This window comes from Lepidochelys kempii, chromosome 8 (assembly GCF_965140285.1).
Source record: "Lepidochelys kempii isolate rLepKem1 chromosome 8, rLepKem1.hap1, whole genome shotgun sequence".
Classification (NCBI taxonomy): Eukaryota; Metazoa; Chordata; order Testudines; family Cheloniidae; genus Lepidochelys; species Lepidochelys kempii.
This window is the reverse complement of record NC_136387.1, coordinates 82,188,735-82,208,945: the sequence shown is the minus strand read 5'-3', so window position 1 is coordinate 82,208,945 and position 20,211 is coordinate 82,188,735.

The following is a 20,211-nucleotide window of genomic DNA, read 5'->3' as shown; positions in this document are numbered from 1 at the left end:
GTCCACAGTGACCTAGACAAATTGGAGGATTGGGCCAAAAGAAATCTGATGAGGTTCAACAAGGACAAGTGCAGAGTCCTGCCCTTAGGATGGAAGAATCCGTGCACAGCTACAGGCTGAGGACCGAGTGGCTAAGCAGCAGTTCTGCAGAAAAGGACCTAGGGGTTACTGTGGATGAGAAGCTGGATATGAGTGTGTGCCAAAAAGTAGTGTGCCTTTTTGCCAAGAAGGCTAATGGCATATTGGGCTACATTAGTAGGAGCATTGCCAGCAACTCGGGGGAAGTGATTATTCCCCTCTATTCGGCACTGGTGAGACCACATCTGAAGTATTGAGTCCAGTTTTGGGCCCCCCATTACAGAAAGGATGTGGACAAATTGGAGAGAGTCCAGCAGAAGGCAACCAAAATGATTAGGGGGCTGGGGCACATGACTTATGGGGAGAGACTGAGGGAACTGGGCTTATTTAGTCTGCAGAAGAGAAGACTGAGAGGGGATTTGATAGCAGCCTTCATCTACCTGAAGGGGGGTTCCAAAGAGGATGGAGCTTGGCTGTTCTCAGTGATGGCAGATGACAGAACAAGGAGCAATGGTCTCAAGTTGCAGTGGGGGAGGCCTAGGTTGGATATTAGGAAACACTATTTCACTAGGAGGGTGGTGAAGCACTGGAATGGGTTACCTAGGGAGGTGGTGGAATCTCCATCCTTAGAGGTTTTTAAGGCCTGGCTTGACAAATCCCTGGCTGGGATGATTTAGTTGGTGTTGGTCCTGCTCTGAGCAGGGGGTTGGACTAGATGACCTCCTGAGGTCTTTTCCAACCCTAATCGTCTATGATTCTATGATTCCTATAACTGACTCATATGCGGTGCCTGGAGTGAAGGACAAGTATGATTCAGTGAAATGGTGTTACTGCTCAGGGTTCAGGATGGTTGGAGGATGGAGTTTGTGGCAGGACTGGCAAGAAGAATCACAGACAAGGTTTCTGCTCCTCAATACTGACAATTTTATGTTTTAGAAAAAGATCCTCTGATCCCTGTCCAATAGATGTACCCCATCTCAGAGTAACAGTGAGGCATCAAAGCTTGCAATGTTTCTATGCCGAACAATACACACTTTTTGGTCAGCCATGAACTAGATTTCCTGATTATTGTTCTTCCTACATTTATTACTAGCTTTCATGCTGTTACTGTAGCAATTATTCAAATGCTCAGGCAAATTAGAGAAAACAATCACAGCTCCTGGACACAAATCTCTGATGCTGTCCAAATCTCCTCTCATACATTTTATGACATTTTATGGCGTGTACACCAGCAATACGGCCTGGATCAATTTTACCTGAGTGAATTGCCACAGTGGCCAGGAGATCATAACCTCTTGAATCACCAGTTAGGTGCTACAGAGTGGGCAAAACATGATGCCAATGCAGGCCACATCTCTTCATCCAAATCAGCAATCCCCAAATCATAGTGTAATCCTTGTTCTTCCGCAACTTCTGCCATCTTGTGATCCAAGAATCACCCCCAAATCCACATGTTGATAGCCCTTGCAGCACACATTTCTTTTGCCCAACTGGTCAAGGTACCTGTGCTGTGAGTTACAGACTTCCATGTTGTGTGTCTTTCAAAACATCACATTAATCTGCCCTGGAATCTGGAAGTAGTCACTCCCCAATCACTACCCAGGGGCTAGTAAAATACAGATTTTCTCAAACAAAAATCAACCCCAGGCTTACCTATCATCAGGCCTCATTCTTCCCTCACCCCAGCCTCAACCCTTCTCCTGTCTCTGTCCTCAGCCCAAACCCTCCACCACACAGACAAGTCTTCTGTCTCCAGCTCCTCCCCATCCAATAGAACAAAAATGTTTGGTTACACAGGCTGCTGATTATTCCTCTGTGTTCACAATGTAAACATCCCACTAAACTAAACATAGGTTATATTATACCAGAGATAATTTGTAGCAAGCAACAGGAGTTAAATCTTTCTTGCAAAGGTGTACAAAGGTTTGAAATAGACACATCAGTAGTGGGGTGCCCGGGGAAAATGGCATCGGCACATTCCCTCCAACTACCCAGACAAGCATAAAGTGGTTGAATAGAAACCCTCTCCTATTTTTTTCTTTACTGGTGCATGTGACTGTAACCCTTCCAGACTGCACAACTACACAAACAAGTGAACGTGTCCTTACGTGCCATTCACAATTTGGGTCTCACAAAGACTAGTGGATGTCGTTCACTATCTTGGGTAAAAATTGCCCAACTGAGACCATTTTGACCCACATCACAGCAACAGTCTGATCTCTAGCCTTGCATAAAAAAAGAGCCTAAAAACAAGCAAGCGAGAAAACAAACAATACAACTTGAAAAATGGCAGTTTTTCCTCAGGGCTTATATCTCCAGAATCCTTGGCTAAAATGACCCTGAATTTAAGTTCCTAACCCTTCTCTATACTTCCACCAGGTATAGCAGATTTCAGGACAATCCATGCAAGGAAGCAGATTTTAGAGCACTTAGAACTTTGTCCTTCAAAACAGGAAGGCAAGAGATTAAGTGGATGCCATGCATTAACTTCGGTAAAGCTTGACAGATGAAGACTATTTTGACCTGCATCACATAAGTAGTTTGGTCTCTACCTCTGCACAAAAATAGCTTGCCTAGAATTTGAGAAAATGGCTATTCTTTTTAGAGGGTATATCTCTGCTACCCCAAGCTCAAATCATAGAATCATAGAATATCAGGGAAGGAAGGGATCTCAGGAGGTCATCTAGTCCAACCCCCTGCTCAAAGCATGACCAATCCTCAACTGAATCATTCCAGCCAGGACTTTGTCAAGCCTGACCTTAAACACCTCTAAGGAAGGAGATTCCTTCCTCTAAGGAAAGTGATCCCACTTTTGAGTAACTAACCCTACCCAGTACCCTCCTGAGTCATATCAAATTTGAAAGAAATCCAAATGAGCATGCCAGTTAGAGGGTTTAGAAAGTCCACCTCTAAACAGGTCTTGTTATGCTGTAATAATCATTTTGGAGGACTTTCTAGTAGCATTCGTGGTCCTCTCTTTTCATTGATGTTATTTATCTATCTTCTCTAGAGCCCATCACTACTCTATCTAAAGCACTTTAAAGAGCTTTAAAATAAAACAAATATTCAGGATTAACGGACGCCAGCAAACTGCAATTCTAATTTTAACCTGCTCACTGTTTTGCTTTGTTGATCCTTTGTTATTATATGGAGTTCTCTTCTGGTTAATTTAAGATGGCTTCCCCTGTCTTTTTATTTTGGGTTGAGACAATTCCCTGGGTTTTCACTAGGGACTCATTGCAGGATTCTCTTTCCTTTTGAGGATATTGTTAATAAAGTTCATGACTGGGAAACACAAAATGGATGCTGTTTTGAAAAAAGTCATTTGGCTGGCGCAGCCTGTGCGATGGAATAACCAGGGATGTTAGGTTAGTGGAACCAGAACATGGAAAACAATGATCAGGTAGAAATTACCTTATTTGTCCAAGGGGTAGGGATTTGAAAGGAGAGTGTGCCCTTTAGAAAATAAGCACCTAACCCCTTTTGCACTACACTACAGTAGTTCAAGCTTATTAGAGTGTGCATTATTCTCTCTTTTTCACTTGAACAAATCAATTTGCTGCTTGACAAATAAGTATATAATGCAGAATGCCAACTTACAGATTGGTAGCATTAAAGGGAGAGCATGGTTATACCGGCAAGGGACCATATTTTTTTTGCCTAAATTTCAGATTGTGTGATAGGAACTTTGTTTATACAGGATACATGACCCATTACATCTGCTATACTGCAAAAAAGCTCAGATATGGTCAACTGGGACCAAAACGGAAGTGTAAGTATTTAGAATCTCATGCATATACCACAAGCAACACTGGCTGATTTCTTCATAGGCACGACAAAGTTTGGAATTGATTTGTTATAACAGATGTGTAACAGGAGTAATGCAAAATGTTTTGCACAATTTTTTTGAACAGGATTTTAATATCATTAAGTGCAAAAACCTCATGTGCTCTGTCTTTAGGGGAGTTAAGTAATTAGCCAATTTTCATTATAGTTCAAAATACACGCAGAGATATGAAATCTAATTGATTACGTTTATTAAAGTTACATTCCAGAAATCTAACATTAATTTGATAGGAAGGTAGGGAAAAATCTGCCCTCAATATGGAGGTTCTATAACTATTTTCATAATTGTAATCAAAGTCTGAGGGAGGAGGATTAAGTTAAACTCTGTCCTTAGTAAAAAGAAAAGGAGTACTTGTGGCACCTTAGAGACTAACCAATTTATTTGAGCATGAGCTTTCGTGAGCTACAGCTCACTTCATCGGATGCATATCGTGGAAACTGCAGCAGACTTTATATATACACAGAGAATATGAAACAAAACCTCCTCCCACCCCACTGTCCTGCTGGTAATAGCTTATCTAAAGTGATCATTAGGTGGGCCATTTCCAGCACAAATCCAGATTTTCTCACCCTCCACCCCCCCCCCCACACAAATGAAGTGAGCTGTAGCTCACGAAAGCTCATGCTCAAATAAATTGGTTAGTCTCTAAGGTGCCACAAGTACTCCTTTTCTTTTTGCGAATACAGACTAACACGGCTGTTACTCTGAAATCTGTCCTTAGTGTTGTCTCTTCTGCTGTATTGGTACAGTGTGGTCTAATAAAAAAACCCAACACTTTCCACTTTTAAATTATTCATGCTCTTTTTCATTAAAAAAAACAAAAAGTCAATTTAAAAACTTAGTAAAATTTTTATGAAAGTCAGAGACCCACAATAACTCTGACTTTGCAGTCCAAGGAAATGACCTCTCTTTATATTTCCTTTTCTTAATAAAAGCAAATTTAAAAATTTACATCTTTCAAGAGGGATGATGCCCCATAAACAAAGCATAAGTATGCATAGCAGTGCTCTAGGTTGGATGTCTGTCACTCAAATCACTATCATGCCTCAAGCTACCCTGATACAATCAGAAAAGAAAATCGAGTTAGTTAGATGGGTTTACAGGATGATGTCTGCATGAGTGACAGATGTTTGTGCTCCAGCAACATTATGTGCATTCAATTTTTATTATAGAACAATCGCTTCTAATAGCTTTTATGTTTATGTTCAATATGTTGTAAATCCACCTCCATACACACAAAAAATGAACAGAGAAATCTTATGAATTCGTATTCATATTCTTTTCCCAATAAATGCACTTTTTCTCAACAGAAAGTAATTTGGGCAGCTGGTGAACTGTGGAGTTCACCAATCTACAAGTTCTCAAACACACACAAACCATGTCTTCATGGTTCAAGGAAGAACTGACATTATGCCCGAAAGGATGATCAATCATCAACTGCACATTATCATCTGTTGTAAATTGGGAGTCTGATTAATAACAGTGATTCAAGTATGTTCCTGAAAACTGTGATCTTTATTGACTAAGTGGACTGGTGACTTTCTCTTTTCATGTTGTTTGCACTCAATTTGTGCTGCTTTCAGTTATTGATACAGTACATTACTACTTCTGTTATGATTGGTTTCCACATTATATAAAAGTCAATAGAAAAATGCCAGGTGCAGCAGGTAAAGTTTTCATCAATTTTGTATACGTCTTGTTGCCTACTTTTGATTTTCTTTTTCATTCATCAGCAACCTAACTGAGCCTTGATATTTCTTTTGCCACCATTGGCATGTCAATTGTCATCTCAGGGCCTCAGTTCCCCTATATGTAAAGGTCACTGTGATAACACTAACTTACCTTGCTAGGGTACACATGTTTGTAAAGGGCTGTGACATCCTCTGATGAAAACTGCTATAGAAAAGTGCAGCACGTTATTATAACTATTTTTTCTGGGAACCAAAAAAAAAAAAGAAACCATAAACCATTATAAAAATGTCAGATGTTTTACTCCACATACCTTTGGGGTTACGTTGTCATTGCTGGATAACACAAACTGGATGATTTGGAGACAGGAGACAGCAGGATCTCTCCTAAGAGAGGCAAAATATAATACCAGGGGTTCTTAGAGATTCTGAAGAGAACAACATGAAAAATAAAGCTATATTTTCACCTGGTTCAGACAAGACACTCCAATATCTTGGTTAGTATCAAAGTACTGACTCCTGAGATATGTTATGGGTTCCTTTTCTTTATCTTGACCCACTATCTTTTGCTTATACCCATTTAATAAATTTGCTAGTAGATTTACACTGCATATATGTGTGTTTACTCCTGGGGAAATTCTGCATCTCTGTGGGGGTGCAGAAGTCATACCTTCTGCCGATTTCTTGGCTCCCCCGCAGGAAAATGGGGGAGCCAAGAAATCTGTGGGGCTTACTCTGGCGCATCAGCAGGGAGCAGATCACCGGGTGGGCCCGGGGGGAGGAGGGAGGCTGGGTGTTCATGCCTGCGAATGAGAGAGATACTCACACTCGGTCTGTCCCTCCCTGTTGTTGCATCCCGGGTTGGGAGGCATAGGATTGTGTGAAGCAGGCTCTGTTACTGAGGCAGAGCAGAAATGTAACAACTAAGCAGGCAGGCTGCTAATGTTTCCATTGTTAGTTAATGATTCCCATTCTTAGTCAATTAAGACTCCTTTACCTTGCCAGAGTGGTGTAAAGGAGCCTTTACAATTAACTTAGGCTTGAATAGAGACTGGGAATGGCTAAGTCATTATGCAAGGTAACCTATTTCCCCTTGTTTTTTCCTACCCTCCCTCCCCCAGACGTTCTTGTTAAACCCTAGATTTGTGCTGGAAATGGCCCACCTTGATTATCATACACATCGTAAGCAGAGTGGTCACTTTAGATAAGCTATTACCAGCAGGAGAGTGGGGTGGGGGGAGGTATTTTTTCATGCTTTGTGTGTATAAAAGATCTTCTACACTTTCCACAGTATGCATCCGATGAAGTGAGCTGTAGCTCACGAAAGCTTATGCTCAAATAAATTGGTTAGTCTCTAAGGTGCCACAAGTACTCCTTTTCTTTTTGCGAATACAGACTAACATGGCTGCTACTCTGAAACCTGTCAGCTAGGAAGGTCTATGTGCTTTTTTGCTTTTTCCCCCTGTGCCAGATAGGCTCAATGGGGTTAGATTGCAACTAGAATACAGATCTATTTTATTTACCCATTTAAAAAAAATGCAGGACAATGATTAGCAAAACTGTATGACTTTTATGTGTGAAAGTCTGAGCAATGTAAAGCAACATTCTACTTTACAGAACACCAAACATCGAAATAAAATTAATGTAATTTAAATGAAAATCCAGGATTATAACTGGAATGCAAGGTATTGGTTATCAAATATTTGTAACTTCAAATTTCTGTGTTTAGGAAATGTTGAACAGTTATTGTAATTTTTTCCCCTGTACAGTAGATTAAATAAATTACCAAAATAAGTGAAATTTGTGAGATTATATTGCATTATTTTGACAAATAAAAATATGCAGAATTTTGCATTTTTTGGTGCAGGATTCCCCTAGCTGCATTGTGTTCCATACTCAAAATGGTCAGCCAGAGAGGGAAGCATTATCTTTTTTAATTTGTCCCACTGTATGGTAATATGAGTTCAGATGCACCAAGAGGGGACATTAGTCAACAGATAGAATAAATTCTCTATAAGAAAGAAGAATTAGATTGGACTGACATGATTTTTTTTTTAAAAAAAACCTCCCTTTCATTTTCCACAATTTAGCCTCTGTGAGAATCTATGGAATAGTTCTTGTGACAGAAACTAGACTAACTGGCCTTTGGTCTCCTGGTTCACAGCAGGCTGTTGTTTTTTTGAAGGCTGGGAAAACTCATGCCACACCCATCCCTTTGGTACGATACATGAACATGTATACTAATAGAGCTGGCAGAGCCTCACAGAGCTCCATTAATATTCTGGTGTATCAGGGCCCTGTATTTACTCAAGTTGATGTTTCTTAGGGCTTGTCTACACTTGAAACCCTACAATGCCACAGCCACAGTGCTGCAGCCGCACCATATAGTGTTTCATGTGTAGACACCGCCTATGATGACAGGAGGGAGTGTCCCATCAGTGCAGGTAATGCACCTCCCCGGGAGGCAGTAGCTAAATTGACAGAAGAATTTTTCCATCAACCTAGAGGTGTCTGCACTAGGGGTTAGGTCGGCTTAACTATGTCAATCAGGGGTGTGAATTTGTCACACCCTTGAGCGATGTAACTGGGTCGACATAACCTTTTAGTGTAGACCAGGCCTTAGTTTTGCAAGAACAATATTAGTGGCTATTGAAACCCATTAGATATAGGAATGAAGCCACGTGATCGGAAAACTTCCATCTGGTACAAAATGCAGATGCCCATCTGTTCAGCAGCACCAGTCAGCAAAGTTCTGTTGTCTGCATTGTGCAGAAGGTCAGACTAGAAACAATGGTTCCTTTCTGGCCTTAAAGTCTAAAGGCTCATCTTCACTGCTGCGGCAGCACTGTAATGTGACTTGTCTAGCTCCCAGTGCTGGAGCACTGTCTACACTGGCACTTTACAGAGCTGAAACTTGCAGTGCTCGGGGGGGGTGTTTTTTCACACCTCTGAGCGAGAACGTTGCAGTGCTGTGAAGTGCAAGCCCTTAATCTAATCCATCGCCCAAGTGCCCACACTCTGCAATAGTTTCTTATTGATTACAGAGTCTCTAATTTAATGTCCCCCTCTTGATTTTTGTTAAGCCCTTCATAACTTTAAAAGTGTCCCAGAGTAGCTACCAACGTTGTCTCAACTCCATGGGTCCTCATGCTAGGCACTGCTGTCTGCCACTGTGTTTACTACCATGTTTCCTAGACCTGATCTTCCCCAGATTAGACAGCATGATGGGAATAGCACTTGCAGCAGCCTTGTCTACACCAGCACCACCACTTCTGCATATGTGCTAACAAGGTTGGAAATCTTTTTGCCAACGTGCTTAGTGAAAAAGAGTGTTAGAGAGTTTGGTTCAATCACGGGAAGGGCTTTAAAAACTAGACCAAGAGCTTGAGTTTGGCTCTGTATTCTATGAGGAGATGGCTGAGAGGGTAGAGTGCCAACAAAAGAAGCTAGCCTGACTTGAAGAGAGACAGGAGGTTATCACTGTGTGTCACCTTAAAATGCCTCATGTCCATAGATAGTTCTCAATCAAACAAACCTGGCTTAGCTTAGATCCTATTTGGTAAAAGCAATTGCTATGTATTTTCTTACCAATAACTACTCGAAAGATGCAAACTTCATTGTGATTATTTACTAATCAGATTTGCCTCTCTCCATTTAGGCAAATTGTTTTATTGCTTAGTTGGTCTGGGAATAGGAAACCCCTTCCGAACATTCACGACCTTAATGTAATAACATGGATTTTAAAAGGCATCACTTCTAGTAGAAGGTGCTTTTGGGGGGGGGGAGGGCGAGCTGTGGATTGGGCAGGGGGAGTGGCCTGCTAGTGCTGCGGGGCCAGGGGATCTGCTGAAGCAGGAGTTGTCCTGCCCCTACTCTTTGGCAGGATGGCCTTCAGCAGGACCTTTGGCAAAAATGGTGGCATCCCCCTGTGCCTGCTCAGAAGACACTGTATGGGGATTCAGCAAATGCTAATTCTGTTTCGAACAGCATTTATTCCTGCCTGGATCTCCACATGGAAGTCAGGGGTTTGAGCAGGAGGCAGTGCTACAGAAGGAAATCACAACCCCCCCCCCGAGAAGAACATCCAGAGGGACACCCAGAAGGAAGCTCAGGGGAAGAGAAAAGTGCTTCTGAGACAGTACAGCCTACTTCCATGTGGCCAGGAGGAGTGGTAGCATTCCAAATTACACCAATGTAACCGAGTGGAAAAATTGCTTCCTTATGTTCGTTCAAGTTTCATTGTATGCTGAATTGTAGTGATACATTCTATGAAGCAGGTAACACAAAGATCTATGCCAGGATACATCCTAACAGCTCCAGAGCAGGTGTTACAATGGATTAACTGCCTGTCATTTAAAAAAATAAAATAAAAGGCAAACATCTAAACCTACAAAATATTTGTATCCCTACCCTCCTCTAACTTCATTACAGCCCAACTGATTAAATTAATGCTTTGGAAACACTCTTCTGGACTAAAATGCCCATCAGTTTTCAGACTATGTTGCATGTCTTACAGCTCAGTTATAAACCCGTCTAAAAGGGAGGGTCATAATGGAAATACTGACAGCCTCTTAACTAAAGCAGGAAAAATTACATCATGATTCCCCTCTAAAAAGGAACATAGGAAATATTTGGCTAGGCAAAAAGGATTTCTTAATAAGATTCTATTGTCCTCTGGAGATACAATACATACATAAGTGGCCAGTTTTTCCAAAAAGAGCTCACTGCCCTCAATTTGTGGTCAGTTTTAAAACACCTCAGGCTCCCAATCATACCTCTTGCTCAATGGGAGCTGCTGGGTTCGAAGACCTTGGTGGAGAATCTTGCCCCTTTACCAAGATGCCTAAATGTGCGTTTTGCTCTTTTGAAAATGTAGCCACATTTTTTCCAGGTGCCTAAGGGGGAAGATGGTTTCCTTCAAGGGAAGCATCAGACAAAAACGTTTGGCAAGGGGAAAGCACCCGACAGAAGTAGGTTCAGCAAGCAGAGAAAGCTTGCAAGGAAAACTAATCTTAAAGTAGAAATGACCTTTAGGGACACCTTCTCAGGAGTGGCACTGCAAAAGTAAATAAAAAGATCAATTGGTGGGATATTGGGTAGGTGGAAGGATTCAGACAGAGGGATGATTCCTCAAGGATGATATGGCCAACAATGATGCTCTCCCAGGAACTAAGACCTCACTAGGAAGATAGAACTACAGACCGAAGTACAATATTTTGGACATGGAACTAAACACTATCATGATCCTTGTAGCATCAGGGAAAGCCCTGGGGATTTAGGACATGATCTAGTCCCACTGAAAGCAATGGGAGAATTTCTGCTGACTTCAATGGGCTTTGCACATTTGACTTTGGTGGATGTAAGAAATAGCCTCAGGCATAGAGTCAGAGGAGGAAAAGCACCACAGGCAATTAATCAGCCCCCAGCCCGGCCAGCTGGCACAGGAGACAGAAAAGACATAGCCAAAGTGACAACAGGCAGGGTATCCAAGAGTTGTAGACAGACAAGCAGGTGGGCAGCATTCAGGCAGAGTTATTGTCAGTGGCTGGCTAGCCAAGGACATTAACCAAACTCCCAGACATCCAAACAGTAGAGCAGTGAAACCATCAGGAAGTGAACTACTGTGCATTAGAACTGTAGGTGACAGCACAGTGGCCATTGGGGGTAGTGTGAAAATGCTGAGGAGTCAGGGGCTATGGTTTTGCTGCATATTGGGATGGTAAAACAATCCAGGGAAGATAAGTGGCCTATTCTTTCTCCCCAGTGAAGTCAGGGGGAGTATGCGCAGGTCCATTGTGTGTATACAAATAGGTAGTGTGATTTAACAAAATTCAGTTCACACATATTTCCTTAAACGCCTCAGAGTTTAATTTAAAATTAAATTACCTGCTAGCCCAGATGCATTGTTCAGTTAATGTGTGGACATCAAAGCCACATTGCATCAGTTGTAACAGCCTCCATTTAGAGAAGAACCTGCACACACATGCCTGTCTCCTCTACAGGCTGTTGAAGACCTCAGGAGTCATGTTTGGGCCTAGCACTAACATCCCAATGGGCTCAGTCCTGTAGATCTTACTAGCCCAACTCCCATCTTTAATTAAATATGGCAGTTCTAGCCCTTTTACTGCTGAAAGATCCATCTTCTTTGATAGCAGAATAAACAGCAAAGGAAAAACTTTCACCTAGTCACCATTTTCACCAGTAACATTCCCCTTCCCCTGATGGTTCTGCAGGTATTTAAAGCAGCATGGAAACAGGTAAATGAGCTCTCAACCTGGACCTTCCATCCTGCCCTTGTTCCCTGCAGACATCACCAGCAGGAGGCTCCAAAATGCCATTTTTAATTTAAAAAATTGACATTCAATAGAACATGATGTTCATACATGGAAGGGAACTCAGTTCACCATGGTTGGAGTTCACTGCTGTGCAGAGGCCAGAGAGCACAAGGCCTAAGCATCACTCAAGTTCCATTTTAGAGCCCTAATAGCAAAATTCACTCCCACACAGAAGCCCAGCACAAGGCCATTGCACCATTTAGGTGGGGTTTCAGTGGTGCATAAGTCTTGTGCCGTTCTACGGGCTTAAGTTGGACTTAAGAGAGGCATAGTTTGCACAAAGATAAATTTTACCCCATGAGAACTTTCAGAGCTATGCAATGAAACACATATGGGCAGCTTTAATTTCCACTGCCATTAATGCCATGCAGGGAGCCAGCATCGCTATTAGTTACCAGCTCATATTTCTAGATCCCATGCATGTCTGCTCTATGTGGAATGTGCAGTGAAAATATTCAGCCTGGCAACTGTGATTTACATCATCCCCTTGCCCCTGCGGTTCTTTTTCTCTGACTGGATAGCAATGTCCTCGTGCTGGATGCCTGCTGCTCTGTCCACCTGTTTAGAATTTACTTCCAAAATTCATCTCAACTGCACTGTTTTGCTCCTGGAGAGAAGTTTACAAATTCTTAATGGACTCTTAGATCCCTTCTGCACTGAGATTCTGCAGTGTCAATCCAATTTTATGATTTGTATTTCTGACCTTATGAAAAAATCCCCCAGCCCAGAGGAAATATGTTAATTCGATTCCCGAAATGCACATAAACATGCAAACCACACACATGTCATCACAATTAATGTTATAGCTCTTGTGTTTTCTAATAAGAACCAGGGGAAAATGTACTGTATCATGGATTAAAGTAAATCCCGAGTTCTGTTAACATTCTAAACACATATAGAATGAGTTCTCCTTTTCCCCACATGGAAAATTTCTGTAAAATTTAATAGAGAATAATAACCTCTCTATAAAATATTTAAACCATCCCATAGACTATAACAGAGAATAATACCCCTATTATAAAATTCTATTGGATGGTTTAAGCAAGCTATAGAAAGGAACTCATTCTTTACTAAACCCTATACAGGAATTTCTCTAGAACCTTAATGGTTTCATCACTGTTAAAGTGTATACTATATGGGACTGCACAGATATCCCCTCACACACACAGAAGTAAATATGTCCCTACTTTCTCCTTCCTTTCTCTAAACTAAATTATTACAGACTATTTTTAAAATTTACGGATTTCCGGAGTAAATGGACTCCTCAACTTGTAAGTATTACCATTTGTTGTTGTTGTTGAGTTTGTGTGTGTGTGTAAGCATGCACACATGTTCATATGTGTAGATGATGTGGTGAAAGTTGGTTAGCTTTGCATGTAATTTAATAGACTCTTACTGGAACATTTAGGATTTCTGGAGATAATTCTTCAGAACAGATGTATACTTTCCCCAAATGAAAAACACGCATCTGTTTTCTAGAAATCTAAACAACAACAGAGAAGCAATTGCACAAACAAGTTGAGGTTTGTTTTTCCACAGATGGTTCTTATTTTTATACAATTGAAAAATCCACAATGAAAGTATATAAATTAGGTAATAAAGCTCATTAATTTTATTAAGATTTAGTAGGTCTCCTGGATAAAATGTTTACACACACACACAAGTTGTTCCTGAAAAAAAACAACCTAACAGATCTCTCCCTGTACTTTAAAATAGTGCCTTTTAGCTTACCTGGTTCCATTTAGTCACAGTTCCCTGATCTCTCTATCAGTGCATTTCTTCTGTTTCTATTACCTGTAGATCATTTTGTTTTGTTCCAATAATCTGAATTTATGGTATGCAGTCAGGAACGGCTATGATCCAGAACAAACCCTGGTGATTAGATCTTCCTGCTTCATACACAAAGCTGATAGGAAGACTATGCTTCTTTTTAATGTCATGTAATGAATAACATATTTTCTGTACAACAACATTTTGTGCTGTCACAAAAGAGTCAATAGAATAGGGTTACCGAGAGTGTCAATAATATCCCATCTAGAACTACAAAATATCTTATTGTAATTAAGCATCAGGATTAATTCCTTAATCCTTGTATTTTCCGTTGTCCATTTGAGAGATGTATCAATAATTAAATTTCCCTTTGGTCACACTAATGAAAACAATATCATCTAGAACTCTAGACATAGTCAGTATGTGTGGATAGCCGTGATAAGGCTGGGTAATTGCAGTATTAATAACTGGTATTTTATTGTGCCTGAAAGCAAAGTAACAATATAGAAACTCACAGAGCAACTTGAAACCACAGCCACACTTTATAATATATCTTCCCCTGATCACTTTTTCCTTTCTTTCTGATTTTTGCAAGCATAGGAACAATTGGGCTACAACCATACAGTTGTTCCCAGTTCATATTCTCCTCATGGGTTTCCCATAAGCAAGAAACTCCAGCAGCTTTAGTAGCTCGGTGATAAAGAGCAGCAAGTTTTAATAAACCCTGCTAAGCCTCTTCATTTACAGCACAGGCCACAGGGTAACTGTCTTATGTGGTAGCCAGTTTAGCATATCTCTGTACCTTTGCAGAGACATGAAGCATTACTGTAATGTTTTGAGATTGCTGAATAATTGCAGAAGAATTGGATTTCTCCTTTCGGATAGCAAAAAATCTAGAGCCCAGATCCTCAGCTGATGTCAATTGACTTAGTGGTGCTACCCTGATTGATACTAGCTGAGGGTCTGGTCCCTAGATGTCTAAAACAGTATGGGTTACATAAAGTCTCCTTGCTAAGGATATGCAGCAATGAGGGACAGAGATACCTGCTAACATATAGCTAACCCTTGCAGAGTAAGTCCTGCTGTTCTTCCTAACACCACCTCTGAAGGCACTGCCATCATGCCATCACAGCTGGGGCAATTGGGAAAAAGTACTCTCCAATGGAAATATTGCCCCTTTATGGCAAGACCACCCCTTTGGGCCAATCAAATCACAAGTGCCATGATTTGGTCAACTAACATCCTGGGCTAAGCAGTTATGGATCCCAATTAACAGATAGTTTTCAGAGTAGCAGCCGTGTTAGTCTATATTCGCAAAAAGAAAAGGAGTACTTGTGGCACCTTAGAGACTAACCATCTCTATGCATCCGATACATCCGATGCATCCGATGAAGTGAGCTGTAGCTCATGAAAGCTTATGCTCAAATAAATTGGTTAGTCTCTAAGGTGCCACAAGTCCTCCTTTTCAATTAACAGATAGTAGACATGGAAGGATTATACCCCTCATCATCTGCTGTGTAAGAACACAAACAAAACTTTAATCTAATGTAATTTTCATGTGTGTTGTATGTGTGGGGGAGGAGGGGTATATAATTCTTAGTGAAAGCATTCTTCAGCCAGACAGAATTACTAGCTAACTGAGTGTAAGCAACCTAAACTAATATGGGACACCATTCTGATTCCCATTAAAATCAATGGGAATTTTGACACATTCATTGGCATATAGTTCCAACATGGTCTGGGGACTGGAACCATCTCATACTTTGTCCTCTGCCCCTTTCATATGGCTCTGGGCCTTAAACACAATGATATTCACATTCAATAAACCATCACAAAGATATGTTAAAAGACAAAAGACCAGATTGCCAGCAGGCGTAAATTGACATAGTTCCACTGAGCTCAGTGGAGCGTCGCCATTTTACACCTCCTGAGGATTTGGCCTAATCATGTCTCTGACAAGCATATTTGCATTACAATCATGTGTGCTTGTCAAAACATAATTGATCTGTACATTCATCACATGAATACTAATCTGTTAGGAGATCTCCACATAAATGAATGATTTTAAGTTCTGTAAAACTATGAAGATATTTTGAGATTTTAGCGCTCATCTTCCTTGGGTTCACTTCCTCTCCTCTTCCACAATCATCTCCAGTTCCTTGACCCTTCCTCTCAGACCCCACCCTTCCTCATGGGACCATTGTCTTTAGAACGTGAGTTTCTTTCAGATGCCCCTCAACGCGGTTGCCTTTCTGGGGACCCTCAGGCCCCCTTTAGGCCTGTCTGTGCTGCTGAGCGGTGATTTCAGCGGGGGTAGCCAGACGTTTGCTAGCTTTACTGGCAATAGTACACCTAGAAATAGCCATGGGGGCAGGGCGGCGCGCGCTTCGAAATGGGCCAGCAACGCGAATACATACACAGGGTCTCCAGTACACTTACACAGCCCACACTGAAGCCTATGCGACCGCCTCTATTATTCGGAGCCATGTTAGCCCAGGTAAAGCTAGCATGAGTATGTTTACCCAAAATACAGTCCCACCTGAGCCCGGGGTGGGCAAACTTTTTAGCCCGAGGGCCACATCGGGGTGTGAAACTGTATGGAGGGCTGGGTAGGGAAGGCTGTGCACATGTCCCCAAACAGCCTGGCCCCCTCCCCCTGACTGCCCCCCTCAGAACCTCCCACCCATGCAACCCCCCTCCCCCCACTCCTTGTCCCCTGACCACCCCCTCCCAGGACCCCCACCCCCTATGCAACCCCTCCCGCCCGTTTCCCATCCCCTACCCCCCCAAACTCTGTCCCATCCAACTGCCCCCTGCTCCCTGTCCCCTGACTGCCCCCAGGGACCCCCGGCCCTTATCCAACCCCCCTCCCCCAGCCCCTTACCATGCCGCTAAGAGCAGCATGTCTGGGAGCTGCATCGCCTGGCCAGAGCCAGACACGCTGCCACTCTGCCCTGCAGGAGCACGCAGCTCCACCACCCTGAGTGCTGCCCGCCTGGCGGAGAGGAAGGGGGGACAGCGGGGGAGTGGCCGAGGCTAGCCTCCCCGGCGGGGAACCCAGGGACCGGGCAGGATGGTCCCACGGGCTGGATGTGACCCACAGGCCATAATTTGCCCACCTTTGCCTTAGACTCTGGTGTAGACATGCCCATAGGCTCCTGCCTCTTTGTTAGTGTTTCCTCCATAATCCCAGTCAAACCTGGAAATTGCCACTGCCATTCTAGGTTGTGATCAGGGTTGAATCCAAGATTTCAGAGAGCAGTTCAGGTCTAAACACAGATTGGAACATGAATCTGAGACGTTCAAATAATTGGTGTTGCACAGTACTTTATGGGCCTAGTTGTGCCCTCATAGAAGTCTGGAGAAGTATCGTCACTGATTCAAGTGGAAGCAAGTTTTGGTCCCTTAAGTTAAACATTTAAGGCAGGTTAAATTGAATTTAAACTGCTTGATAGCATCCCTTTATATATGTGTCTATGGTGTCTTGACAAATCCTTCATAAATTTTGTTTTAGTTTTTTGAGCTGTCTTTCTAGCACTACTTTTACTGTGCTTTACTCTGATTTAATGTTGCCTGTGTTCTTTGTTTCGTTAAAAAAACAGCCTCCTAAATATAGGTTTCCTAACAGATGTTGTTATACACCGAGGGATGGTTTAAGGGAACCTTTAAAAGAATTCTTTCCTTTTACGAACTTTGTATTTTTCATGTAAAAAGATGAAAAACATGTTGCAACTTCAACAAATAGTTTCCGTATGTTAAATAGAAAATCATAAATGCCAACTTGTTTGCTTTTGATGCTTCTGAAGTGTTACTACTCTTCTGAAGGAAAATGGAGAGACATTGGAAGACTTTGTTGAAGTGACACCCAGTAATTTAAAAGTGAAGCATTTTAATTTTAGAAGATATGACAGCTCTCTCTCTCTCTCTCTCTCTCTCTCTCTCTCTCTCTCTCTCTCTCTCTCACTTCCAGACTGGTGGACAAACAAAAAGCTTTGATGAGACACGTTAAAATGTATTGATTACTCTGCAACTGCTTCAAAAAAAATAGCAATATCGACATACAGTGTGTATATTACTGTTCATTAGAACATTATATTTCAGATACTTTCTGAATACACTGTAGAAATAAGATTACACATTATGACTAATGTACACTTTGAAGGACTGTTTTGGTGGAGTGTTGAAACAGTTACTTAGTGAGTTAACTGAAAATGTTATTAAATTCCACTGATAATCTCTGTTCTGACCTAATTGTTTCCAGTTTTTTCATCTGTAATGTCATAAGAATGCATGGAGGATCATAACAGACATGTAACGCTAGCACCAAGACTTGACACTTGCTTAGTTTAGCTGGGAGGTTTACACCATACTCAGTAGTATTTACAACCGTAAGCAACTCTTCCTGCCCCTTCCCTCCCCACCCCCAAATACACACAAGATATGAAGTCAGTCAAGCTGCAGTGCAGTGATGATGCTGACATGGGATCTACGTTTGAAATGCCTTTGCTAAACCACACACACACACACGCAAAGGTGGGTGGTGTTTCTTTTTTTAAAGTAAAGCTTCCATAGAACATCATTGAAGTTGGATAAAATGCTTCATTATCTCAGCATCTCTTTCCTTCAGACATGTGGAATCTTTCCTCCTCCCTCTAAGAATGACAAAATAACATGAAAACATAAGCTGTTTTGCTTGTGTTTTCTACCTAGGAGGTCTGGCTCGCAGCCACTGGATTTTTTCTCCCCTTTTTCATTAGGAGTGTTACAATATGCCATTTTCCTTTTGTTGCCTAGCTGCAGCAGTCTTTTCAAGAGCGTCCCTGGGTCTGATTCTGATCTCACTTATATCAGCCTAGTACTATAAATTAGTGGTAGTGGAGTTACTTCTGATTTACACTGATTTAAGTGAGAGCAAAATCAGGTTCTCTCCTGTCCCTCTCCCCAGTAAAACACTTGGCAAATACAAATTTTTAAACTCCTACCAACTATCCTGGGAGCTAATGCTGATCAAATTCTCCAAATTAAAATGTAACAGTGGGGACTAGTCTAACATGTCATTGCAAAGTCATTTGCTGGAAAGTGAGGGGAAGAGAGAAGAAAGGTTAAACAGTGGGTGAAATCCTGACCCCGAGCAATGGGAGTTTTGCCACTGACTTTAATAGGGACAGGATTTCTCCCAGTGTGCAGGAACAGGAGCAATGAATGAGAGCAGTGGATTAATCCTTCAACTGAAGCTCAAACTCTGAATAACTGAGGGTTGCAAAGGGGTCCCTGATGGGGTTTGGGGATGTGGACACAATAATTTGCTCACAGCGTCACAGCACTGGTAGGGCCAATGTGTGGCCGTTAGTTCAGACCCAGGAAACCCTGTTCAACTCTTCTCTGCAAGGGGTTTTCTTTAACATACTCTTAGAACCAATCTTACACTCCAATTCTCTCTCCAGTTCTCTTCTGCATTGTTGCAGAGACAGCCACCATGGAGCAGGGTTCTGGTAGGGAGGGGTTCATGGCCTCTTTATAGCATGCTGTCCAGTGGAATCATAATCAAAACTTGTAAGGAACATGTAAGTCCTTCTGTGCTCACAGAGGGAAAGAATGGGACTTCATTCTATATTGTCTCTGTATATGGCAACTATTGCACATATTGGGCCACATTCTGATATCATCACTTGCATGGCAGAGCACCTTACTGCACAAGTGGTCCCATGGACTTTTGTAGGGCTACTTACATGAACAGACGCTCACCAATATAAGAAAGTGTGAAGTCCATTGTGTTTTACAGACGTCTGACAAAGCTATACAAATCCAAATGATTGGGTTATGATGACAGCAGTTATAGGTCAAATCCAATCCAGTGCTAAGTACTGACTATGTAAAATCCTTTGACTAAAATGCTCTGTCCATGCTAAGTGTTGGCAATTATAAAATGACAAACAAACATCAAGGAATCAGCTGTGAGCCCTCATTCACATCCTATGCGAGGGAATAAGTGTGCATAAGGAACCTCCTTGCACTCCTCCCCAGGCTACCTATGTCACTGGAGCCTACAGGGTAGGAACAGCAGTCACTGGGGGATTTCGTCTCTCCCCTGTTACAGGAGGGTAGGTGTGAATGGGTGGAGAGGAGTGAGTACTTTGTACTAGCAAAAGAGCTTTACTTCCCCCCAGAGCAGGGGAAAGCACAAGGTTGTGACTCTACACCATGCTCTTTACTCAGACAGGGTGGTAAGGTTACATTCCTGTTCAAAGAAGTTAAATTGGACAGTACATAGATTTTAAAATAGAGGCACATTAATAAACACTGCACACTTCAGAGAAAATTGGCCAGATGCTGCTCAGTTACACAAGAGCACCAAAGTGAATGGGAGTAGCCCCCCTGTAGCTGAGAGCCAAATGCAGCTCAATGTGCGCAAGAAGTTATCATTTCTTTTTTCAGGAACACAATATCAGCTTGATAATATTCACTGTTTTGTTGTGAGTTGTCAGTGCACCTC